Consider the following 25,822-nt stretch of genomic DNA (forward strand, 5'->3'; position numbering starts at 1 on the left):
TCAATCTTTCGTACATTACGCTTCACTGACAGGATGGGTATGGGGTGCACTACCACTCACAGGATGGGTATGGGGTGCACTACCACTGACAGGATGGGTATGGGGGTGTACTACCACTCACAGGATGGGTATGGGGTGCACTACCACTGACAGGACGGGTATGGGGTGCACTATTTTTTGATTTTTGATATATATATATATATATATATATATATATATATATATATATATATATATATATATATATATATATATATATATATATTTATATATATATATATATATATTTATATATATATACATATATCATATATATATATATATATATATATATATATATATGAGACACATACAATATAAGGCTGTACTGCCACTGACAGGACAGGTATGGGGTGCACTACCACTGACAGGATGGGTATGGGGTGCACTACCACTGACAGGATGGGTATGGGGTGCACTACCACTGACAGGACGGGTATGGGGTGCACTACCACTGACAGGATGGGTATGGGGGGTGTACTACCACTCACAGGATGGGTATGGGGTGCACTACCACTGACAGGATGGGTATGGGGTGCACTACCACGGACAGGATGGGTATGGGGTGCACTACCACTGACAGGATGGGTATGGGGTGCACTACCACTGACAGGATGGGTATGGGGGGTGTACTACCACTCACAGGATGGGTATGGGGTGCACTACCACTGACAGGATGGGTATGGGGTGCACTACCACTCACAGGATGGGTATGGGGTGCACTACCACTGACAGGATGGGTATGGGGGGTGTACTACCACTCACAGGATGGGTATGGGGTGCACTACCACTGACAGGACGGGTATGGGGTGCACTACCACTGACAGGATGGGTATGGGGGGTGTACTACCACTCACAGGATGGGTATGGGGTGCACTACCACTGACAGGATAGGTATGGGGTGCACTACCACTGACAGGATGGGTATGGGGTGCACTACCACTGACAGGATGGGTATGGGGTGCACTACCACTGACAGGATGGGTATGGGGTGCACTACCACTGACAGGATGGGCATGGGGTGCACTACCACTGACAGGATAGGTATGGGGTGCACTACCACTGACAGGATGGGTATGGGGTGCACTACCACTGACAGGATGGGTATGGGGGTGTACTACCACTGACAGGACGGGTATGGGGTGCACTACCACTGACAGGATGGGTATGGGGTGCACTACCACTGACAGGATGGGTATGGGGGGTGCACTACCACTCACAGGATTGGTATGGGGTGCACTACCACTGACAGGATGGGTATGGGGGGTGCACTACCACTCACAGGATGGGTATGGGGTGCACTACCACTGACAGGATGGGTATGGGGGGTGCACTACCACTCACAGGATGGGTATGGGGGGTGCACTACCACTGACAGGATGGGTATGGGGGGTGCACTACCACTCACAGGATGGGTATGGGGTGCACTACCACTCACAGGATGGGTATGGGGTGCACTACCACTCACAGGATGGGTATGGGGTGCACTACCACTCACTGGATGGGTATGGGGGGTGCACTACCACTGACAGGATGGGTATGGGGTGTGCACTACCACTGACAGGATGGGTATGGGGGGTGCACTACCACTCATAGGACGAATATGGGGTGTTTATTAATTAAACGACAAGAACTTCATCCGCAGTTTCAATTGGTACTTTACTAATATGTTTAAATGGAAGGTTTACATATATCTATAGATAGATAGGTCCCCGTGGCGAAGTTGTAACACACTCGCCTGGCGTTTCGCGAGCACTTTGGCCTAGGTTCATATCCTGTCCGGGGAGGATTGACCAGGCGCCAATCCTTAACTATAGCCTCTGTTCACCCAGCAGTGAATGAATACCTGGTTGTTAAACGATTTGGTGGTTCGTATTCCGGGGAAAATTTGGATTCAGGACCTGCCTGAAACGCTATACGTGCCAGTGGCTTTACAAGAATGTAAGAACTCTTGTATAAATAAATAAATAAATAAAAATATGTAAGTAACAAATGTGTATATACGTACGGAGAGAGGATCAGAGGTGGCCAGCACGCGAGTAAGGTGGACCGGTGACTGGCGGCAACACTCAGCTCCGCCCAGCTTATCACCTACTCTTTGTTGCCCATCCTGCTGTTTAGATAGTACTTATAGTACCCATGTGGACCACCGTACATGTATTGACCTAATGGACAAGTGGAAAGTAGAATTTGTTACTATTGAGTTTGGACAAACCTGGAATGGTTGTGTATTTATGTTGCAAATAAAAGTTAGCCTAACCTAAAATATGAAGTCAGTTATAATAATAATAATAATAATAATAATAATAATTTATTCACAAGAAGGTACAATAGGTTGGTGAGATTACAAAAGATTGGTATTTTTACATTCTTGTAAAGCCACTAACACGCAAAGCGTTTCTGGCCGGTCCTTAACCTAATATATCAGATAAAATTAAAGGGTACATTGTAGCAAGGTTTTATATCAACAAATAACTAGAATATAAGTTGACGAAGGTGAATACACTGGTAAAGATATATGTTTTAAGTACTAATATTGGGGATTTTTTTTATTATTATTATTATTTTCATCCACAGATGTGGCCACACATTTACAATGCTAAGCAGTATATATACATTTTCTTCTTTCCTCCATGGACAGGGTTAGAGATGTGTTAAACATATAGTTCAGGGATTTATTGAACACTCAACCGCAGAAGGTGATTGTAGTGCTTTTAAAATGCTAAGCTAACCTACATACGTAAATAGATATACAGATTTACGTCTGCCCTACATAAAGTGTTCGATGTGTCTTTTACATAGTGTCATTAATGTGCATTTACAAAGGTGAAATGTAATTCTGATCAGCTTCCACATATTCTTTATACACATACATACATATACATACACACATATACATATACACACACACATATATACACATACATTTGTCTCTCCTACTTTCACATGGTGAGATAGCTGATAGAGAAACTAGTGTGTAATTAAGCACTTAACCACTGAAGGTGATTAAGATGTTTTCACAAGCTCAGGTTATAATGTTACATCACATACATACATTGTATAATTGATACATTACATACTCAATCTTGGGTACAAGTTCAATATATCATTAAATGTTCTAATATTCATATAGTAGTTACAGAGTTCAGCATACCTCAGCCCAGGAGGGCGAAAGTCAGTCAATATGGGTCATTCTACACGAAGTGGGTAGTACAAGATACAGTGTGAGTTTGAAGCACAAGGCAGGAAACTACGAGGATGAAATTTGGTACTTTTTGGTTTTACTTTTGAATAGGGCATATGTTGGACAATTTTTTAATTCATCAGGGAATGAGTTCCAAAGAACAGGCCCTTTTATTTGCATGGAATGTTTGCACAGATTTAGTTTGACTCTTGAGATACCTAAGAGATATTTATTTCTGGTGTGGTGCTCATAGGTTCTATTACACCAATCAAGGAAAAATTTCAAATCAAGATTAGCATTTAAAAACAAGGTTTTGTACATGTAAATAGCATATGACAATGTGTGGAGTGAGTGTATGTTTAGCATGTTAAGGGACTTAAACAGATGGGCTGTGTGTTGTCTGAAGACAGAGCTTGTTATAGTTTTGATAGCAGAATTTTTCTCGGTGATGATGGGCTTAATCTCACTCCACAAATTCTCTTGTGTCAACTACATTTACAAAACCCTGCTCTTAAATGCAAATCCTGCTCTGAAACTCTCCCTGAACAGATGTAATAAGACCCATTATCACCACACCAGAAATAAATATCTCTTTGATATCCCAAGAGTCAAACTTAATCTGTGTAAACACTCTATGCAAATAAAGGGACCCAGTCTATGGAACTCACTCCCTAATGAATTGAAAAGCTGTCCAACTTTTGCTTCATTCAAAAACAAAACTAAAAAGTACCTAATTTCATCTTCATAGTTTTTTACCTTGTTGCTTTAAAATTGCACTGTATCATTTGCTACCCAATCTCCCAATCTTTATGTACCCAATCCGAACATCTTTACCATTGTAATCATTGCTGTCTTCTTATATGCTATCAATCATTGTATGCTGTACAATACATTGCTATCAATCTGCTGTATGCTGCCTATTAATCTTGTTTAAATTACCAATCAAGCTGTCAATGTAACCAATCAGAACTTTAATATACCAATGTGCTTTAACTTACTAATCTCTCTCATCTCATTTTTTTTCTTGCAATGTATCTGTTATCATTTTATTAATTCTGCTAGAATTTACCTACTTAAAATTATCTGTTAGATTAAGGACCTGCCCGAAACGCTGCGCGTACTAGTGGCTTTACAAGATTGTAAATACTATGCTATGTATTCTCACAAACCCAATGTACCTTATTGTATATAAATAAACAAATGAATAAATAAATAAATAAACATCTGGTATATGCACTACAATTCACCTTACATATGAACACAATTCATAGAATCAAAAGCAACTAATATAAAATGAAGTATTAAAATTTATAACAAATCCAAAGTAGTTGACCATTATAATTTGTATCAATTTTGTTCCTATATTTCCTGAACAATCCGTCCCATTTCTTTCTGATTTACCTGTTTATCCAGCCCGTCCTCCTAAGGTTTCCCAACGTCAGGAAACTGTCAAGTTTATTACATATTGGCCGTCTGGTAACAGCCTGATCAATGTTGTCATGAGTCTGCTGCATTAATATTTAGCAGAACTAGGCTGTTGTTGAGTCTCGTCACGTTCCCAGGACAGACCACTTCTACTCTCTCATTATATATATATATATATATATATATATATATATATATATATATATATATATATATATATATATATTATCAGACTTTATAACAGGATAAAAAAAAACACATGTATTTTGTGTAAAGATTTAAACATCATGTTTTTTTGCACACGCCTGAATACACTATCAAGGTCTGAGTATGTGGTTTGGACAAGACATACATCTTAACGACTAATACGGTTCCTATGTAACACCCTCTAAAATGTAACACCCTCTAAAATGTAACACCCTCTATAATGTATACTAAACTAATAATGTACACACTACTACGTATCCTGAGTAACACTTCCTATCAGTTGCACTTGGTAACACTGTTATTGAACACTGTAATATGAGCTGACATATGATGGTTACACCGGAACCAAAAGGTACACTGCCAACAAGGAAATGCTACACAGTATTAAATACGCTGCCACCATCTGCCTTTGACCATTGAGACTATATCAAGCAACGAGGCAAGAAACATTGCTTGACTTGGAGAGTACTTTCTATGACTCATTAATTATGGGATGGTTGTCAGCCACTATGTCCAAAAGGCTAAGAGGATTCAACAATTGACACAGACGGGAAATTTAACATGAGTTTATTGAGATACCAAAATTATGCTAATCCCAACTTATAAATCCTACTCTAATACTGGCCAAAAGTTAAGAAATTTGGACACGGAACAAAACCTCAGAGATCGCACACATTACCTTAAGACCTCTGTCTCTCCCTGGCTGAGATGTTCTTCACAGACCCGCTCTCGATCCCGGAGGTCCTGTAGAGACTTAGTTGACAGAGAGTGCGGGACAGAGAGTTTAATTCTGTGTAGCATTTCCTTGTTGGCAGTGTACCTTTTGGTTCCGGTGTAACCATTATATGTCAGCTCATATTACCGTGTTCAATAACAGTGTTACCAAGTGCAACTGATAGGAAGTGTTACTCAGGATACGTAGTAGTGTGTACATTATTAGTTTAGTATACATTATAGAGGGTGTTACATTTTAGAGGGTGTTACACCTATCCTGGATCCAGTCCTCTTATTCTCCTTGATGTTCCCGATATACTACCGCTCACATGATGAGTATTGGGGTGCACAATATACTACCGCTCACAGGATTAGTATAATCTGAATCCGATGCGCTATCCACTCAGCTGTCGACATGGATGAAAAGCTGTTACCCATGCAGCAGGTCCTCCCTCTCGATGATGCTGAAATTGTCCAATGGAAAGGCAACCGCCAATAAGCTTGGTTCCAGCGCCGTCGCAGGAGCTGCCAGAACAACAACGAACTGCCTTAGGGGCTCCAGCTCCGGATTCTTCCTTGAGGTTGACTCCTGAAACCCATCCCAAAAGTGGGTATGGCCGCGAGGCAGCGGAGGTTTGAGATCAGCGTTTTCCTTTCCCTGGATGAGCTGCCTTCCCGGGAGGGCTGTCGAGTCCCATCTCCCCGGAGCAGCTGGTTGTAGGGCGTCAGAGGTACGACCTCATGCACGAGGACGAGGACCTGAAGGACCGCCCCTGGTACTACTCCTGCAGCAGGCTGGTAGCCTCGCTGAGGGCCCTGCAGAACCTGCCGGGCGAGGACTGGGAGTCCTCCGCCGATTACCACACACAACTCAAATATTATAATATTAATGTGATCATTATTATTATAATTTGAAGTGATAGTACTACATGAGTAAGGTGCACAATATGCTACCGCTCACGGGATGAGTACTGGGGTTCACAATAAACTATATATATATACAACTCACCGAATGAGAGCACTGTAAATAAACTGTATAGCCCACAGATTGAATGTGGCGTGCACAATAAAGTACAGCTCACAGAAGAAGTATGGAGTACACAATATACTAACTTACTCAGGATACGGCAAAATAGCACAATTATCTAGCCGTGTCTGCATTGACGATAATGACAAAATTAGAACAGGGGAAGATAAATGTCAGGAAATTGTTATTGTGTGAGAGCGAACGCTTACCTTTCCATACATCGTACAGCTGCCCCAAACGTTATGCGTGTTAGTTGCTTTGCAAGAATGTAAAAACATAAACGTTATATACTTTCATAAATCTAATGTACCTTCTTGCACATAAATAAATACATAAATAAATAAATATATATACAAGCAACAGTTAACCTACCTGGCTCACTGGGTAATCAGTCAAGAATCCCCTTAACTAGCAGAACCAAAATAAAAAAGAAAAACAAATTAAGGGTAAGAAGATATAGGAGATAAGGTACGTCTGGAAACGCAATAAATATTATTAAGATGTGGCAACTGACCGGTGACTCGAGGTGGGCAGTTGCCAGTCAGTGTTGTGCAGCCGCAGGGAGCAGGTGTGGTTCCCGGCTCTGTCCCTCTGTCCTTTTCTGTAGGTATATACATCTGTGCCTTGTTATACGTAACTCATTTCAAAATCCCATTTGTGTGTAGCGAATTAGTATGTGTGTGTGTGTTGTAGTGAGTAGGTAATACACAAGGGTGGATGCATCCCGGTTGAACTATGGGAAGGAATAGCCTTGTTGGGTCAGTGACAGCACCCGGCGTCTTCAAGGCTCGCCCCTGGGTAAACAGCCCCTCTCCGCCCACCCTGGCCTCCTTGGGTTTCCCCAACGTCAACAAACTGTCGCACTAAAGTGCCCTAATCCTAACCCACCAGAGGACCCAAAACAGAAAACGAGACATTTCGCGAGCCGCTCTCATTTTCTAGTACAACGAATTTTTGTCCTTAGGGAGAGTATACTTCGTTGTTGTTATTTGATTTAGCTACTCAAAACGAAGTGTCCATGTAGCACGGGCTATGGTGAGCCCGTAATGAGTATACGTCAAAACGCGACGTTCAAATAGAGGACGGGTTCCGCCGCCACCAAGTGTTGTGGGTGACAGAGCACATCATAGAGAATGTTTCAGAGCACATCATAGAGAGTGTGACAGCAGTCCGTTCTTCCGAGCGTTCACAACATCACTTAAACTGTTGAACTAAATTGCTCAAACCTAACCTACCCGAGGACCCACGAATAGAAAACGGGACATCACGTCACTTTCGCGAGCCGCTGCCATGTACATTAGTTTTTGGCTTTGGGGAATTGTACATCAAAATTCGATGTACTATTCGGGAGAACGTGTTGATGCCCACGCGAGTAATGCGGGGAACAGGAAGAGGCGTAACGGAAGTTTTAGAGTTTTTAACTAGATGAAAAGTGACTTAATAATCTTATCAAGCATATGTAAATGATTAAAAGTGGCTCACAATAGTTGTCGAAAGTTGTTATAAGCGAATTAGGCGTTTTGTCGTTCATTTCCATATTCAAACACTACTACACCTCAGGCCAGTCGAGGCTGGGGCTCTACACCCAACAATTTTTTTTTTTACTCGTACACATTAGAGGGGTACGAGAGCAGAAGTGTTCTTTAGTTCGTTTAGTTCTTTTAGTTCTATAGTTCTTTAGAAGTTCAGTCGATTAAGACAGCGTCTGGGATGCTCTCGGACGCAGGTTCGAATCCTCGTCACGGCCCTTGTGGATTTGTTCAGAAGTGTTCTGATTGGCTTGCAGGCTTAGATATCATATGGGCACCGGTACTGGCATTAAACGTCATAATGACGTCGTCCCACATGGTGTGCACCACCCATAACACATTTAATCTTATCTTCGCTGGGTTGAGAAATAGTGTAAAGAATAACGGTAACATAGAGGGGCCGTCAGTTCCAACAGATAAGTTTAAAGCTTCAATAGGCTAATTGTTACCCCCAGACTTCCATCTGACATTTTTTTCTGTATCCAGATTCTGAAATAATGATTTGTACACGAGCAATTAGTATGAAGGAACTGGATCACTCCCCGTCAATCAAAACAAAAGATCGTTACGTTAACAATGTATAAATCAAACGCTAGTGTTTTTTTCAGGCTAGGCTCATTAAAAGTGGCGGCCGACCTCCAAGACACAATTGTCAATTTTAATGAATTGTGTACAGTATTAAGTCTTTTCTCGAATACATTACAAATATATATTCTGTGTATAGTTAGCTATAAGTTAGGTTAGGTGTGTAGGCTCTGTTGGCTTCATCCACGTACTGTAAATACAAATCATTAGTAACAAAGCCTAAATGTTTAATGTAACTTTCCCTAGGCTTACCGCCCACAAGATGGGTATGGGGTGCATAATAAATAAACTAAATTAACCTAGGCTTAACTATACACAGAGCAAGAATATTAATTTATTCTTAGAAAAATATTGTTTTGTTATACAGTGCAAAAAAAGGAGCTTTGGAGACGGATGATGATTTTGACGAGCATAACATGAGGATAGAAATATTCCTTAAATGAACCTAGTTAAAACTTTTAACCTAATCTCACCTAAGCCTAACTGTGCACAAAATCGTAATATAGAATAATATTTAATTTATATTGAAGGGAATAAGCAAACATAGATTCGTCCTGTCAGCCTGGTGCCAAGTCTCAGTGGTTACACTGTCCACGAGTAACATTAATTTAATGTTGAATCAACGTTGAGTTATTTATTTTATTTGTTCATTTATATACAAGAAGGTAAATTGGGCTGTGAGAGTACATAACATTGGTGTTCTTACAGTCGTGCAAAGCCTCTAATACGGAGAGCGTTTCGGACTATTATTAACGTTGCTTCAATGATAAATTAAGGCTCAATGTCCCCCTCGACGCCTGAAGGTCCTTCGAGGGGAACCTTTAACTCCACTTCAGAATTCACCTCGGAAAATTTATCTGGAATATAGCGCATCTATAACGTCACCTGTAGTTATACCACTTTTGATATTTCTTTATCTATAACACCACCCAGCTGGCTATCACCGTTGATACCGCCACCAAGCGAGCTGTTGCAAGTTATGACTTAACTTAACGTTAAGTTAAACTACTTAATGCTGCCACATCCTTCACCTTTGATGAATATAAATACTTTACAGTGACTGACAGCAAAGGGTACCGGTCACGGGAGAAATAAATGTGTAAGTTAAAGATGGCGCATGGGGGGGGGGGATGAGGAGAACACGGCCGACTTCCAATATTTACTGGCAACTCTGTCAATGAATAACGGGTACGAATGGCTACACCAGATGGACAGTTTAGTATTATTATGTAATTTAGTACAATATAAAAATCCTAATCTACTCTTCCCTATCAAGGCAATATAATTATCAATACTTGTCATATTAGAACATAAGGGACCAGTACTCATTCAAGATACAGCAGTTTTATTATTATTATTATTTTCTACCACAAATGTTATACTCAAATTCTATGTCAGTTGAAATGTAACCAATCACAGGCAAGTAGGCCTCTGACGTCATGCCAGACAGAGGAGCACCAGCCATTGCTCCCAGCAGCCTCAGTTATCCTCACAGACTCAGAGTAGAAGGACCTCGGCTAGGCAGATATATACCTTGTTGTCTCGGTCAATAAATACATACAGAAGCGACTACTGTGTCTACATTCTACCCGAACAAGGCAAACGAATACAAACGTGGCCACACATTTACAATGCTTACCAGCATATATACATTTTCTTCTGTCCTTCATGGACAGCAGTGATGAGGTTACTGTGTAGACACCAGATGGTCAGTCTCCCTCCCTCCCTGTGATGCTCAGCACTAACACTCCAGACTCTTGTCGCCTCTAAGACACAGCACACACTCCCTCGTTGTTATTGTTGTTTTAGATTCAGCTACTGGGAACAAAAAGTTTCCAAGTAGCACGGGCTATGGTGAGCCCGTAGTGGACTTACCTGGCACAGGAGCGGGGCTGTAACGTGGTGTCCTCTCCCTCGATTGATGATTGATAAAGGTTAAGCCACCTAAGAGGTGGAACGGGCAGGAATATCTCGTAATTTTCCCTCGATTGATTGATTGATAAAGAGTAAGCCACCCAAGAGGTGACATGGGGATGAATAGCCCGTAACTTTTTTTTCCCCCTCTCTGGTAACAAGTTTTTATACCCGTCTATCCCCAATTTTCCGTCGAATGGACGGATTTGAATCTGGTAACAAGGGAAAGCCTTCCAACCTTTGAACTACTGGAGTTGAGAGAGAGAGAGAGAGAGAGAGAGAGAGAGAGAGAGAGAGAGAGAGAGACAGAGAGACAGAGAGAAGATTAAGCCACCCAAAAGGTGGCTTGGGCATGAATAGCCCATAAGTGGTGGCTCTTTTGAGCCATTTCCAGTATCAATAGATGATACTGGAGATCTGTGGAGGTGCGACTGCACCCTGCGTGACGGGAGACATCTGGAGGAGGGAGTGGAGTTGAGGTTTGTGTAACCTTACATAGCCTCCCTTGTGAATGTCTCGTAAGTCTGGTACCATCCCAAGTCTCTACTCAAGTCATCTCAACAACTGTTACAGGAACAAGGGAAACCTTTGACAAACCGCTGGTTTCCTGTACCTGTCGAGACCACTATAGATAGTGGTCCTCAAATAAATAAACTCCAGGTTGGTGGTTTGTTGTTTTAAATTCATCTGCTCAGAACAAAAAGTTTCAAGTAGCACGGGCAATGGTGAGCCCGTAGTGGACTTACCTGGCACAGGAGCGGGGCTGTGGCTCTCCAGATTAGAATCCTCGCTTCAAGTGCACACAAAAACCTGGACAATTTTGAGAAGTTTGTAGATAGATGTGAGCTGTCTGGATAGATTATAGGAACTAAATATTTCATCATTGGAGGCGAAGACGAAGCATGGCATGATTACAACATTAAACGTCCCTTCTAGTGTCAACAAGACATTCACTCGCATAAACGTACCTGGGCGAAATGAAGCCAATAGAAGGTAAATTCCCAAATGAGCCAACTTGCCATTAGAAAACACAACTTCAACAAATGTGTAATGAAGAAAGTGTGGAATAATCTGGATGGAATGGCAGTGGAGAGGGACGCTTGACTTTGGAATGTGTCATCCACGTTGACACATTCGTGGATGTGAATGTTTCCAAAGTTGTTAAGAAATGTATGAGGTGTGGAACTAACTCCATCACTGGTTAATTTGTTATTAATATACCCTTTCACTCATTTGTATCAGATGTTTATTATATTAACCCAAAATTGCACACGAAACAATGTATATAAATTTTGAGGTTGAGTCAGAAAGGATCTGAGTATTTACTCGTATGGAAACAGGGTTGTTCTGTGGAACAATTTACCGGGTAACATAAGACGGGCCGAAAGATCAGAGCTCAACCCCCGCAAGAACAATTAGGTGAATACACACACACACACACACACACACACTCTCTCCAACAGTTGGAAAGAATCAACAATAAGTCATATATGTGCTGTCTTGTGCGAGAGCAGGTTGAGAGAATAGGCCAAGTAGGCTTCTGCAGTTTCTTTTATTTTTAAATTCTCGATCAGAGATTGAGATGAGGCTCAGCACCCGCCAGCTCACCTAGGCGGGTGAGTACACCTGTGGTTGAGTTTACAACCGTTGCATCGCTGACAAGGAAAAAAGTGTGGGTTGTGTGAGTTGAGACAGGTGTTGGGAGTGATGACAGTGTGTGTGTACTCAGCCGGGCCTCACGCTAGGCTCCTCCCCCAAAGATAGCTGACCCCAAAGATTCGTTCACTAATTTTACCATATTGTGTATTCAGAATCGGCATTTCCCAATATAATTTAATACTGTTATATTCAAATTTTTGTATAGGAAGCTACGTTGTGGTGTAACGCCTCGGAAAATGAAAGGAAATGACATGAAGATCAGAGCTCAACCCCCGCAAGAACAACTAGATGAATAAACACACACACACACATCTCTTCGGGTGAGGGAGGTTGAGAGGTGGAAGGGAGTTTATTTTTATATTTTCTGCCACAGACGTGGCCACACATTTACAATGCTAACATATATACATTTTCTTCTGGGCCTCCATGGACAGGGTGAGAGATTTGTCAAACATGCAGTTCAGAAATTTATTGAACAACCACAGAAAATGATCGTAGTGCTTTTAAAATGTTAGGCTCAGCTACATACGTAAATACATAGATACACAGATTTATGAAAGAATTAATGTGAATTTACAATGGTGAAATGTAATTCTGATCAGCTTCCACATAAGGCGTGAGGAGTATGGTTAGGGGAAAGGAGAAGTTTAAAATGAGAGGGAAAAAATGAGATCAGGGAGGACAGTAGAAGAGTAGAAAGTAGAAGAGTAGAACTATAATAGAGACATAGAAAGGTTGTGGACAGTTTGGTCCAAGTCCTTAGCAGCGACTGGAAATTGAAGTTGAAATAAGTTTATTTCTTGTCCGAAACTCTGTGCGTATTAGTAGCTTTAGGCCAACCCGTTCTCGCACTTTCTTATAGTCAATATTGACTTATTAAATACGTACATATGTGACATACTAATTTATTGTGAATATTTTAGTTTAACTTGAAAAGCTTCATAGAAAACACCGACCTTACCTAACCTTCTTAGTATGTTAAGATAAGCATCTTATTGCTTCGTAATTACAATTATTACTTAACCTATACCTTTAGGCATACATAGTATGTACTCGCTCTATCTATAAATCCAACATTATGTTTGTAACTCATCTTCTATGTATGTACTTTTACTTAAATAAACATTTTGATTTTTTTTGAGATATAACTACACACAAAAGGATGAAGCAGCTCAGGCCATTCTCACCCCGTTCAGTGCAACGTGTTCATATATATATTTACACACATCACAAACAATTGACATTACTGAGCATTTTGGTTGATAAACAGATACCTTTCTACCAGTACACAGACGGTATTAAGCTAAATGTAAACACAAATAAATATACATACTTTTATAATATATACAAATATTGTCAAAGGCAGCAGGGGTGTTGGGGGAGGGTGCCAGAGGCAGCAGATGTGTTGGGGAGGGTGCCAGAGGCAGCAGATGTGTTGGGGAAGGTGCCGGATGCAGCAGGTGTGTTGGGGGAGGGTGCCAGAGGCAGCAGGTGTGTTGGGGAGGGTGCCAGAGGTAACAGGTGTGTTGGGGAGGGTGCCAGTGGCAGCAGGTGTGTTGGGGAGGGTGCCAGAGGCAGCAGGTGTGTTGGGGAGGGTGCCAGTGGCAGCAGGTGTGTTGGGGAGGGTGCCAGAGGCAGCAGGTGTGTTGGGGGAGGGTGCCAGTGGCAGCAGGTGTGTTGGGGAGGGTGCCAGAGGCAGCAGGTGTGTTGGGGGAGGGTGCCTCTTACGAAAAATTTCTTTATGAAATGTTTAATTAATATGACACTAGAGAACATTTTTAAACATGTTAAAACTGAGTGCAAACATGACAGCCTGATGAAGGGCCAGATGTATTCATCTAGTTGTATTCACCTAGTTGAGCTCTGCTCTTTCGGACCACCTCTCAACTGTCAATCAACTGTTACTAATTACTATTTTTTTCCACACCACACACACACACCCCAAGAAGCAGCCCGTGACAGCTGACTAACTCCCAGGTACCTATTTGCTGCTAGGGAACAGGGGCATCAGGGTGGAAGAAACTTTGCCAATTGTTTCTCGCCGGCGCCGGAAATCGAACCCGCGACCACAGGATCACGCGTCCAGCGTGCTGTCTAGTCAGCCACTGGCCCCTAATGTGGTCCTTCTTGCGTAAGTGTACCCACACGTATGTTAATTAAGTACTAACATACTGGCCATATATGGAACCGCCTACCCGCTGAAGGTGGGGGGACCTTTGACAAGCCGCCATCTTCCTGTCCTCGTCAGGACTACTAGTGTGGTGGAAACCTACCTGGTCATGATGAACGTGTTCATCTCTCGCCTGATGAGTTGGTCTGCTTCTGAATGTTCACCTCATACTGTTGTAGTACTCTAAAATGTTTACAATTGTTATTCTTCGTGGTTATTTCGTACACACACATGGGCACGCGTGCGAACACGTCGGCACGCATGTACGAATTTACACACGCACACACTCTCACTCTCACACGCAGCCTAGTCATAATCTATTGGGGCCCCTGATTCGATTTCAGGTCGAGGCAGAAACAAATGGGCAATATCTTTCACGTGATGCCGCTGTTCCCTCAGCAGTTAATAGGTACTTTGGCGATAGCTACAGCAGGCTAACTGCAGTAGCTACACATCCTGAGGATGTGTAGCATCCTGAGGATGTGTACGTGTGTGTGTTAGAACGTACAATCATTCACTCTGTCGTTATAAACTATCACTTAGTTATGAACACCAGATTGTTGCCGCGTCATAGCTCGTTAAACATCGCAGCCTAGACATAATAGTTTGTATTATATTTTATTTTATTTATATATTCAAGAGTTGTTACATTCTTGTACAGCCACCAGCACGCGTAGTGTTTCGGGCAGGTCCTGACTCCTATGTTCCCCGGAATACGACCCGCCAAATCGCTTAACAAGCAGGTATAGGCTCAGGAATTGAACCCCCTCCCCCCCCCAAAGTTTGTTTAGCTCATTAAGTTAACGGAATGACGAGGCCGTTACATGGGTTGTAAACATGCACGTCAACGGTCTATTTATGGCCGTTAACGCATTGACATCCGTGTTCCGTGCACACATTAACATGTGTTAATGTGTGCACACACACACCCGTATGTATGTGTGTGTGTGTGTGTGTGTGTGTGTGTGTGTGTGTGTGTGTGTGTGTGTGTGTGTGTGTGTGTGTGTGTGTGTGTGTGTGTGTGTGAGACACTAGTTTGTACATACTGAGGATCGAGCTCGGCTCAGCAGACACCAAAATGCGAGTACAACTGGGTAAGAGACCAAGGCCATGGGAGCCCTCACCCTGACTCCTCACAAGGCCGGACGACGCTCCACTCACTCTATAGCATTACTGACCACACACCTCACTGCCACACACCCTCGCCGTCAGGACTCTGGCTCGTAAAAGGGGAAAGAATCAAATTAGCAGTCTCCGTGGTGTAGTGGTAAGACACTCGCCTGGCGTTCCGCGAGCGCTATGTCATGGGTTCGTATCCTGGCCGGGGAGGATTTACTGGGCGCAATTCCTTAACTGTAGCCTCTGTTTAACGCAACAGTAAAATGTGTACTTGGATGAAAAAACGGTTCTTCGCGGCGGGGATCGTATTCCAGGGACCTGCCCGAAACGCTACGCGTACTAGTGGCTGTACAAGAATGTAACAACTCTTGTATATATCTCAAAAAAAAAAAAAAATCCAGGTGTACGTATGAGCAAAACAGTATTCACGTGTATACGAACAAAAATTGCAATCCCTTTGTGTACATACGGACGTTTGTCGGTATAACTCGTGCGTTTGTCCGGGCAACACTTAGGTACATAAAACTGGTGCTATGAAAGTGTTTATATGCATATAGCTGCACCAGTGTGTGCATGTATGTATGCGTGCTCATGCGCTCAGTTATACATTGTTTGGGACTCGTGCACTTTGTGTTGGCGATCCGTACCGTAAGGCTGAGCACGTCGGTACGTGATCTAGAGGCGTGTAAGGCTGAGCACGTCGGTACGTGATCTAGAGGCGTGTAAGGCTGAGCACGTCGGCACGTGATCTAGAGGCGTGTAAGGCTGAGCACGTCGGCACGTGATCTAGAGGCGTGTAAGGCTGAGCACGTCGGCATGTGATCTAGAGGCGTGTAAGGCTGAGCACGTCGGCACGTGATCTAGAGGCGTGTAAGGCTGAGCACGTCGGCACGTGATCTAGAGGCGTGTAAGGCTGAGCACGTCGGCACGTGATCTAGAGGCGTGTAAGGCTGAGCACGTCGGCACGTGATCTGGAAATGTGTAAGGCGACGCATATTATTTAGGTGTTGCAATCATGGGATGCCTCATTGCTTGTCTCCTGCAACAACACCTTCAGCTGCTGCGATGACTCCTGGCTCCATATTCTTCACAACAGGTGCTGGTGAGGCTTCGTACGACCTGCATGGGCGTCCTCGTACGACCTGCATGGGCGTCCTCGTACGACCTGCATGGGCGTCCTCGTACGACCTGCATGGGCGTCCTCGTACGACCTGCACGGGAGCCCCAGCAGTGCGACCTGTATGAAACAGACTTCGCCAGACTAAGCAATCATGAACAAAGAAAATGTAGCTGAAATGATGCGGTGTCCGTGACTTGGTCAGGGTAATTGTCCTAGTGTTGGGCCAGTAACTGGATGGGTGATCACGCAGACATCCTCTCCCTTCGCTAGGAAAAGTCACTTAGCCTGTTACTAACACACACACACAATCCTTGTCCTGATTTAGTATATATATGCAACCTGTCCTCAGGGAGAAGATCCGCTCAAGGGAATGGCCTGGGAATGACGATATAATTAGTGCTATTACCTACTCTCTCTCCATTGTTAGCTTAGGTTAGGTAAAGGTTAGTTTAGGTGAAGGTTAAAGTTAATTCAGGTTAAGATTCAGGTTAGGTTAGATTTCATTACATTTGGTTACGTTAATACAGTATATTATTAATGATAACGTGAAATCTGAAATTCAGAAACTATTTCATTGTGCCCGAGCATTCCTTTTACGGAAAATCAAATTCTTCAAAGAAATTGTTTTCAGCGTACACTTTTTATACTTTGAACCAACGATTTTTTTTTTTTTTTTTTTTTGAGATATATACAAGAGTTGTTACATTCTTGTACAGCCACTAGTACGCGTAGCGTTTCGGGCAGGTCCCTGGAATACGATCCCCTGCCGCGAAGAATCGTTTTTTTTCATCCAAGTACACATTTTACTGTTGCGTTAAACAGAGGCTACAGTAAAGGAATTGCGCCCAGTAAATCCTCCCCGGCCAGGATACGAACCCATGACATAGCGCTCGCGGAACGCCAGGCGAGTGTCTTACCACTACACCACGGAGACTTTGTAATACAATATACGTTATAACTTGAGAATAATCTCTGTTTACGACAGAGGTTTATTTGTCAGTTTACATGTAGACCATTATGGGATACCATAATGGGATAGACCAGATGTAGACCATTATGGGATACTTAGTGTCCTCTCAGATCTTCATAAATATCTAGATAACTATCCAGGTATTTTGAAGGGTAGTGGTGTGGTTTCTCATGGTACTCTATTTGCTGTGAGGATGGGCTTTATATAATATATTTATATATATAATATATTTATATATATAATATATTTATATATATAATATATATATATATATATATATATATATATATATATAATATATATATATATATAATATACTTTACTGGGCGTAAGATGAGTTATTTTGGTTGTTGCCATCTTTCTCAACAAAATTTATGGTACAAAACGTGTACATCTTGGGTACATGTACAGTACACGTACACACACACACTCACACACACACACACACACACACACACACACACACACACACACACACACACACACACACACACACACACACACACACTGACAAACATATACTTGAAGTTCTTCACAGAGGAAGAACCCAAAAAAATATGAGTACAAAGGTAAGAGGTTTAATCTGTTGAAAGCAAGCTCACAGCCTCACAGCCAGAAAGCAAGCTCACAGCAAGATGGAGTCACTTATGACATACTCAATGCACTGTGTGAAGTGTCTGGGAATCAACTACTCCACCTGTTTAACAAGTCATTCCTAAGTAGAGAGTTCCCCACACAATGGAAATGGTATGCAATAATCGTTCCCATACTGAAGCCCAATGATCCTAGGAATTACAGCCCTATCAGTCTCATACCATGCACATGCAAGATGCTTGAAAGGATCATCCTAAACCGACTGTTGCACAAAAAAGGCAGGCTTGGGGAGGGGGGGGTCAATAGATTTGTTAAAGGACGGAGCACAGCAAGTTGTATTGTTAATTACTTGACCAATGACGCAATTCAGTACTCTGCATTTGTTGACATCAAAGGAGCTTTCGACAGAGCACAAGGGTTGATGATTGATGAAGATTAAGCCACCCAAGAGGTGGCACAGGCATGAATAACACGTAAAAGCACGAAGGATTGCGATCCTGGACGAGCTTGCATGCATGGGTGTCAAGAGGAGACCCTTGAAACGGATTAAAGACTATCTCACAGGAAGGAAAGCCAAGGTTTGCTTCAATGAAGCAGTCTCAAGAACACTGAATATGGAACTCGGGACCCCCTAAGGAGGAGTCTTAAGCCCCACTTTATTCAATGTCCTTATGAATGCCATTGCAAATATTGATTTTCCGGAAGGGACGCAACAAGAGGGATATGCAGATTGTGTGCTCATACAAGCCCCAACCTTGGGAAAAATTAAAGTCCATTGAACTCCTTGGAATAAAATGTATTGAGCTCGGTTTCACTCTCTCCACAAACAAGACAAAAGCATACTTTCATTACAAGCGGAGAGAAAATGAAGAACTATAAATTAATGGTGTAAGACTTGAATGGGTTGACCATTAATGGTACCTTGGCGTCACTGTCGGCTCTCACAAGGGGAAGAAAGAGGAGCTCAACCAACTCCTAGGAACATGCAAAAGTCGACTCAGGGCACTGAAAGCTATGACCTGGAATGTACATGGAGCCACTATTGCCGTGCTTATAATGATGTACACAGCCTATGTGCGCTCCGTCATAGACTATGCCGCACCAGTTTTATGCACCTACTCCCAAAGTGAAATGAAAAGACTCGAAAGCATACAAAGTGAAGCCATGACAATCATTCTTGGAGTTCCAAGAACTATCAAAACGTCTAATCTACGAGAGGAGTTGTCCCTCCCCAGTGTTAAAAGCAGAATTAAGGAACTGAATGCTAAATTTGCAATTAGGATTGCCAGAGATCCCTATTACAATGATATTGCCAAGAACAAATTGAGTTCTGTGTTACAGGAAGAAACAGGGGAAGCAAAAAATGGCATCACAGATCAGTCTGCTACCTCGAAGAACTTCACCTGCTTGAGCAGGTAAAGTAACCTCTACATGGTTCATGCCATGTAGAGAGATTATCTACCTGGGAGGATGACCCATGCAGGATTATCATCAATGAAATGATAACGATAGTCTGAAAAATAAGTATTGGAGCCATGCAACAGGACTAAACTCGTGTGCCTGAAAATACTATAGTGAGTTTTACAGTGTGAGAAGAGCAGTGATGAGGGACATAGTATGTGATCTGTTATAGTATGACAACGGTCTCTGAGACTGTTTTGCTTAAGTAATGTATGTGAGTATTGAAGTTAAGTCTTCTGTCAATGTATATACCAAGAACGCTTCTCCCACCTTTAATCTCAATGTTGATATTATTTGAAGGTCTCTTTGGTTAGATGATTTGTTTACAAATTTCATGTAGTAGGTCTTTTTGTGTATAACATCTGCATGTTGGTTGATATCCATGAGCGGACTTTTTCTTCTATTATTGATTACTGTATAATTTAAGGCGTGTAGGCTGGGGCTGGAGAAGGTAAAAGCAGTGCCATCAGCAAATTGTATTGGCTCAAAAATGTTAGAAACCCTTGGGAAGTTATTGATGTACTGTACATGTCTCCTATTTCTTATATTTGTATCAGATCCTAATGATGTAACTGAATGGAATCGCAACCATGACTAAAAGAAAGGCATAGCAACTGCTCCAAGTGAGGAATTACAGCTTTTACTGAGGTTAGTCTCACAAGTACCAAGTAACTCACTTTTAGTGTTATACAGAACGAGTTAAACTGGAGGGTTACTACTGGATGCGTCAATAGTGTTGTTGTGTCTGTCCCCCAAACCGATTTCAAATCATTAAAGACCCATATTCTTAACATGGTGTATTTGTAAAGCTCTTGGCGGCAGTGTTGTTAACAGGCTGGTGTTACGTACACAGACGCAACTGTCACCTCACCTATTTGGGTTTATGTCTGGACACAACACTGAGTTGCTGTGTATTTTGTTTGTTCCGAATTGTTCTCAAGCTCTTGTGTTGATCTGCCATCAGCATTTAATACTGCAAGCAGCGATTATCATCCTAAAACAGCATGCTGAGTTGGGTATATAATGTAAATGGTTAAATTAAATAAGGGGTCTATTAATTTAATCGAACAACACATATATCTAGTGTTAGTGTTAAAAACACAAGGTAAAGACTAAACGGTGAACTCCACGAGGAGGAGTCCTCAGCTCTTGGTTATTCAATGTTATGATGATTTTTTTTTATTAACACGTTTAGGTACATCTGCATTTGTGCAGCTGCCCTAGACTATATAAAGTATAGTGTGTGTGTCGATGAATATAACCTTATTAAAGACATCGTAACCAATGACAAAGACATTAATTTGTTACGAAGATACTAGTTGTTACAGGTTGTATGTCCTTAAAGGCTTTGGGATGCCTTTACGTTTTGCCACCACAGCATTGTGTGTGTGTGTCCCGAACAACAAAGTTTTCAGCATAAGTACTTTTAATAGATCTGAACGTGAATGGAATTTAAAACGAAGGTGTCTCCTATGTCACTCACACGAGGTACACAGGAGAGGGAAATGTGACCAGGCATTTTTGTTCTAAATTTAAGCCAACTTCATAAAACTGTTACATATGATTCCGGATGATTTAATGGAAAGCTTCCATATTGCCCCATGGGAGAAATGCACACGCACAAGACAGTTTATATACTATATATATATATATATATATATATATATATATATATATATATATATATATATATACGATATAAAACAGTTAATGTTAAAAGCATAGATGAAAAGTGCCATGTTGTGACCCACATGAACCACACTGACGGGGCTGTAGACGCAGCCTGATGATGACCCTCACCCGCATATTGCAAGATTCCTGGCTCTCACCTCAGTATCAGGATCGACACTGAGGTGAGAGGCAGTCAGGATCGACAGGTGGCAGAAGGCCTTCGTTCCTGTGGACGGGTGCAGTGAGAACCTGGTGATCGTGGATGCCCTCCTAGCTGAGGCTCGTGCACTCAAGCACAACACGCACCTAGCGTTCCTGGATATGGAGAAGTCTTTCGATAGCGTCTCCCATCCGGCCATCCATCGGGCCATGAAACGTAAAGGCATCCCAAAGCCTTTAAGGACATACATCATGTCGGGCTACGATCGGTCCTCAACCGTAATAACCAGCCAAGGGGAGAAGTCCAAGGACATCTTGATCACTAGGGGGTGAAACAGGGTGACCACCTGTCTCCATTTTTCTTTAACCTAATAATTGATGAGGCAATTACTAGGGCTAAGGACTTGGGGCTAGGGGTTGGACTGGGGGGCGAAAAGATAGCACTGGCATTCGCTGACGATCTGTTTGTGGCAGCAAAGACGGCTGCCGGACTACAGAAACTAATAACAAGTATTTACCACACACTGCGTAGCTCTGGTCTTAAAGTAAATACTGCGAAGTGCTAAGCATAGCAATCGATGCGCATCGGAAGACTTGGCATGTCCCCACCAGGAGGGCATACAACGTCGGGGACGATGAAATTGGCACTATGAGTGTGGCGGATGAGTTTAAGTATTTAGGAATACTTATCGGGGCCGGGGGCAGACGCCTACCCTACGGTTCCCTGTTTGAGGACAGCCTGACTAACATCACCCAGGCGCCACTCAAACCCCAACAGAGGCCATACCTACTAAAACACCACCTAATCCCCAAGATAAACCACCGGCTTGTTCTCGGACGCGTGTTTAAGACGGAATTAGCGAGGCTTGACAGGCGGCTGCGGCATGCCATTCGTGGCTGGCTGCGACTGCCTCATGATACTCCTAATGCATTTTTTCATGCCGACGTGAAGGACGGTGGTCTAGGAATACCCGACTTTGCCACATCAATCCGCCAACAGAAGAACAAGCAGCTCGGGGGCGTTAGTAGAGTCGGAGGATCCAGTGGCAGCGGCTCTCCTACTCGCGTTCCAAGCGCGAATGCGTCGATGGGTAGACCCGACCATGGCCGCCGGAACCCCCTCTAACAGAATGACTGAGCACTCTCGAAGGAGGAAAGCAAAACTACCGTATGGTTGATGGTGCCGGCCTTGCTTCCTCTTGTGAGGTTCCTTCCTGCCACAAGGGGGTCGCATCCGGTACCCGTCTGCTAAGCGGAGGAGATTTTGCTCATGCCATCCAGATCAGGACAAACGCTGTAGCCACGCCGTCTAGAGCAGCTAGACTATCTAAGCGGAGTCGTCATCTGGAGTACCACCGCCCCGCTCCTGTGCCAGGTAAGTTACGGGCTCACCATAGCCCGTGGTGCTTGGAACTTCTTCCGAGTAGCTGAATCTATAACAACAACAACTGGAGTACCACTTCTCCAAATGGTTTCTCACAAGAGGGTGGATGACCTGGCCGGAGCGCACGAGTGGGTACGGCGCCGGCCGGAGGGACCCCCATGTACATACATGACAACCCTCCCGCTCCGGGGCCTTGTTAGGAGCTTCCATTATCAATAGTTTTTTTTCCATGTACGCTGTTGTCTAGTCACCAATCCTGCCGCTTAGGCAGCGTGTTGTTTTGCCTTCAGCTTTATTTCTTTTTTAATAATATACTGTGCACCTCTCCCTTTGTGTGTTGTGTCCCATATAAGAAAAACGAAATATAAAAGAATTTTCCATTTTGTGTATGTGTGTGTATCATGTTATTATTATCTTAACCCTTGTGGGTTGTGATGAGATCTGTCATTTATGTGTATTTAGTTTGTGTTTGATAGGAAATTAGGTATGTTTAGGGGTGCCTTCTCGCCATGCCCTGTGGCTGGGGGGGGGGGGGGGATTGGTGCCCTGAAACTACATAAACAACCTATCCCCCCCCCTCGAAGTGGCAAGGGAAGTTAGGGGGGACAACAATAGTGTGTCAATGACTGGGCAAGTAACACTCACACCTCAGTGTTGAGTGTCAATGATTGGGCAAGTAGCACTCACACCCCAGTGTAGAGTGTCAATGACTGGGCAAGTAGCACTCACACCCCAGTGTAGAGTGTCAATGACTGGGCAAGTAACACACCCAAGTTGCAGGTATACCAAGCAAGTGAATTATTTAAAGTACAAAGACAGTGGAATCCATTACTGTGACTGCCAAACGTTCACTCTTACCATTGAACACACTCATTAGTAACAGAAAGAAAACCGCGATATCCGGGCGATTTATTTTAGTTAAGTATTTCAAAAATATATTACTGTAAGTACCGTCACATGTTGGCATCTCGAAGCATGATACTGGTGACATGCATGCAAAAACAGGCTGTAGCAGACCAGGAGTATAAATTACTAAGTGTTTCCTTATCAGTGACAAAAAGAACACTGAAACGAACACCTCATGAAAATCTTAATAAGCTAACCAATACACAAAAACTGTTGAGCTGTTGTATTATACACGAGAGCTCTGCTATACAGTGTTGTAGTGGCCAAGATGCACCTGGGGTACAGGCGTACCTGGCAACTCCCACAACACGAGTGTTGAATATACAACTTGTAAACATTTGAAAGGGATAACATGTACTCTTTTGAGCATTATATTGTAGAGCGTCCTGTACTGGCTGGCTTCAGATCCCTCTGGGGTGAGTTACGCTGAACTCTATTAATATTACCTGAATACTTTATGAACACTTGATGATATGCGGGACTTCATTGTATCAGAGATTAAGTTTGTAATGCAACAATTATAATTCGTGTTGTCGGGGACAGGCAGCCTGTATATGGACAGGCAGCCTGTATATATCTATATATAATTCTCTCTCTCTCTCTCTCTCTCTCTCTCTCTCTCTCTCTCTCTCTCTCTCTCTCTCTCTCTCTCTCTCTCTCTCTCTCTCTCTCTCTTTACATATATATATATATATATATATATATATATATATATATATATATATATATATATATATATATATATATATATATATTATATATATATATATATATATATATATATATATATATATATATATATATATATATAATATGTGTGTGTGTGTAAATTACGAAAATTAACACGTGATGAAAAATGTGACAGTGTCAGACCACGGAGGAAGAATTGAAACAGGAATTTCCTTAAGTACTTTCGTATACATCTTCAGAAGGAATGAAAGAATGAATCCATTCCTTCTGAAGATGTATTAATGTACGAAAGTACTTAAGGAAATTCCTGTTTCAATTCTTCTTCCGTGGTCTGACAATGTCATTCATATATATATATATATATATATATATATATATATATATATATATATATATATATATATATATATATATATATATATATATCGGTTCCTATCCAGAAGCGGAGGAGCTTCAAGAGATCCATAACCTTTAGGCATTTGTCTTGTATGTTTTGTAACCTTTAAATACACAATAAAGGAAAAAAAAAGGGAAGGGGGTGGTAGGAGAAAAGCACGCAGAAACTGTATTGGAGGGGACCTACATTCCCTCCAATGCGTTATGTGTGGTTTCCTCCGAGGCTATGGGTCCCCCTATGGCCGAGAAGTGCGTTCTGGCTACTAGGTACGACATATATATATATATATATATATATATATATATATATATATATATATATATATATATATATATATATATATATATATATATGCATGCTGGTTAACATTGTATCTTTATTGCCATTGTACAATTCAATTTCTTTCTTTATTATGCACCCCATACCCATCCCGTGGGCGGTGGTGTAAAGGGTTACAGAGGCACATAATCGGTTCAGGAACTGAACCCTCTAGTTCGTTTAGCTAAGCAAATAAAAATGTTTTGACGCTAGTTACAAAATTATTAATGTTATATATGCATGTACACATACTCATACATACATAAATGTACATATATATACGTATACATATATACATACACATACATATTTAATCACCCACACAAATACACACATCAGTAATCTTTTGTAACACAAGTGATTCAACAAGAGGCTCACAACAGTCACTATACAAGGCACTTTACATCTATGGTGAGTCATACAGTTACTAGTCTTGCTCCACACCCACCCAACTGGGCGGCAGCTTTACAGTCATGTGCATGCATTACCTACATTAAGCAAATTTTGGATACTTCGCTAGCTAAGATTTCGGGCAGCACATCATTATGAATGAAGTACTTACACATTTCTTGGACACTAT

The 25,822-nt window shown here is 42.1% G+C and overlaps 1 protein-coding gene across 6 annotated transcripts in view; it reads left to right on the top strand.

Annotated features, from left to right (window-relative positions):
• Positions 1-7,105: 7,105 nt before the first annotated feature.
• The window catches only part of LOC123764964 (uncharacterized), a 59,288-nt gene continuing 40,571 nt past the window's right edge, over positions 7,106-25,822 (top strand). For 3 of the 6 annotated variants that reach the window (XM_069333283.1, XM_069333287.1, XM_069333289.1), the window contains exon 1: positions 7,106-7,199. The gene's annotated coding sequence lies outside the window, so the exon portion shown is untranslated. Of the gene's footprint in view, positions 7,204-20,274; positions 20,366-25,822 lie in introns of all 6 variants that reach the window. The other 3 variants (XM_069333284.1, XM_069333285.1, XM_069333286.1) reach the window with 3 other exon arrangements.

Source organism: Procambarus clarkii, chromosome 29, assembly GCF_040958095.1.
Source record: "Procambarus clarkii isolate CNS0578487 chromosome 29, FALCON_Pclarkii_2.0, whole genome shotgun sequence".
In the NCBI taxonomy this organism is placed as follows: Eukaryota; Metazoa; Arthropoda; class Malacostraca; order Decapoda; family Cambaridae; genus Procambarus; species Procambarus clarkii.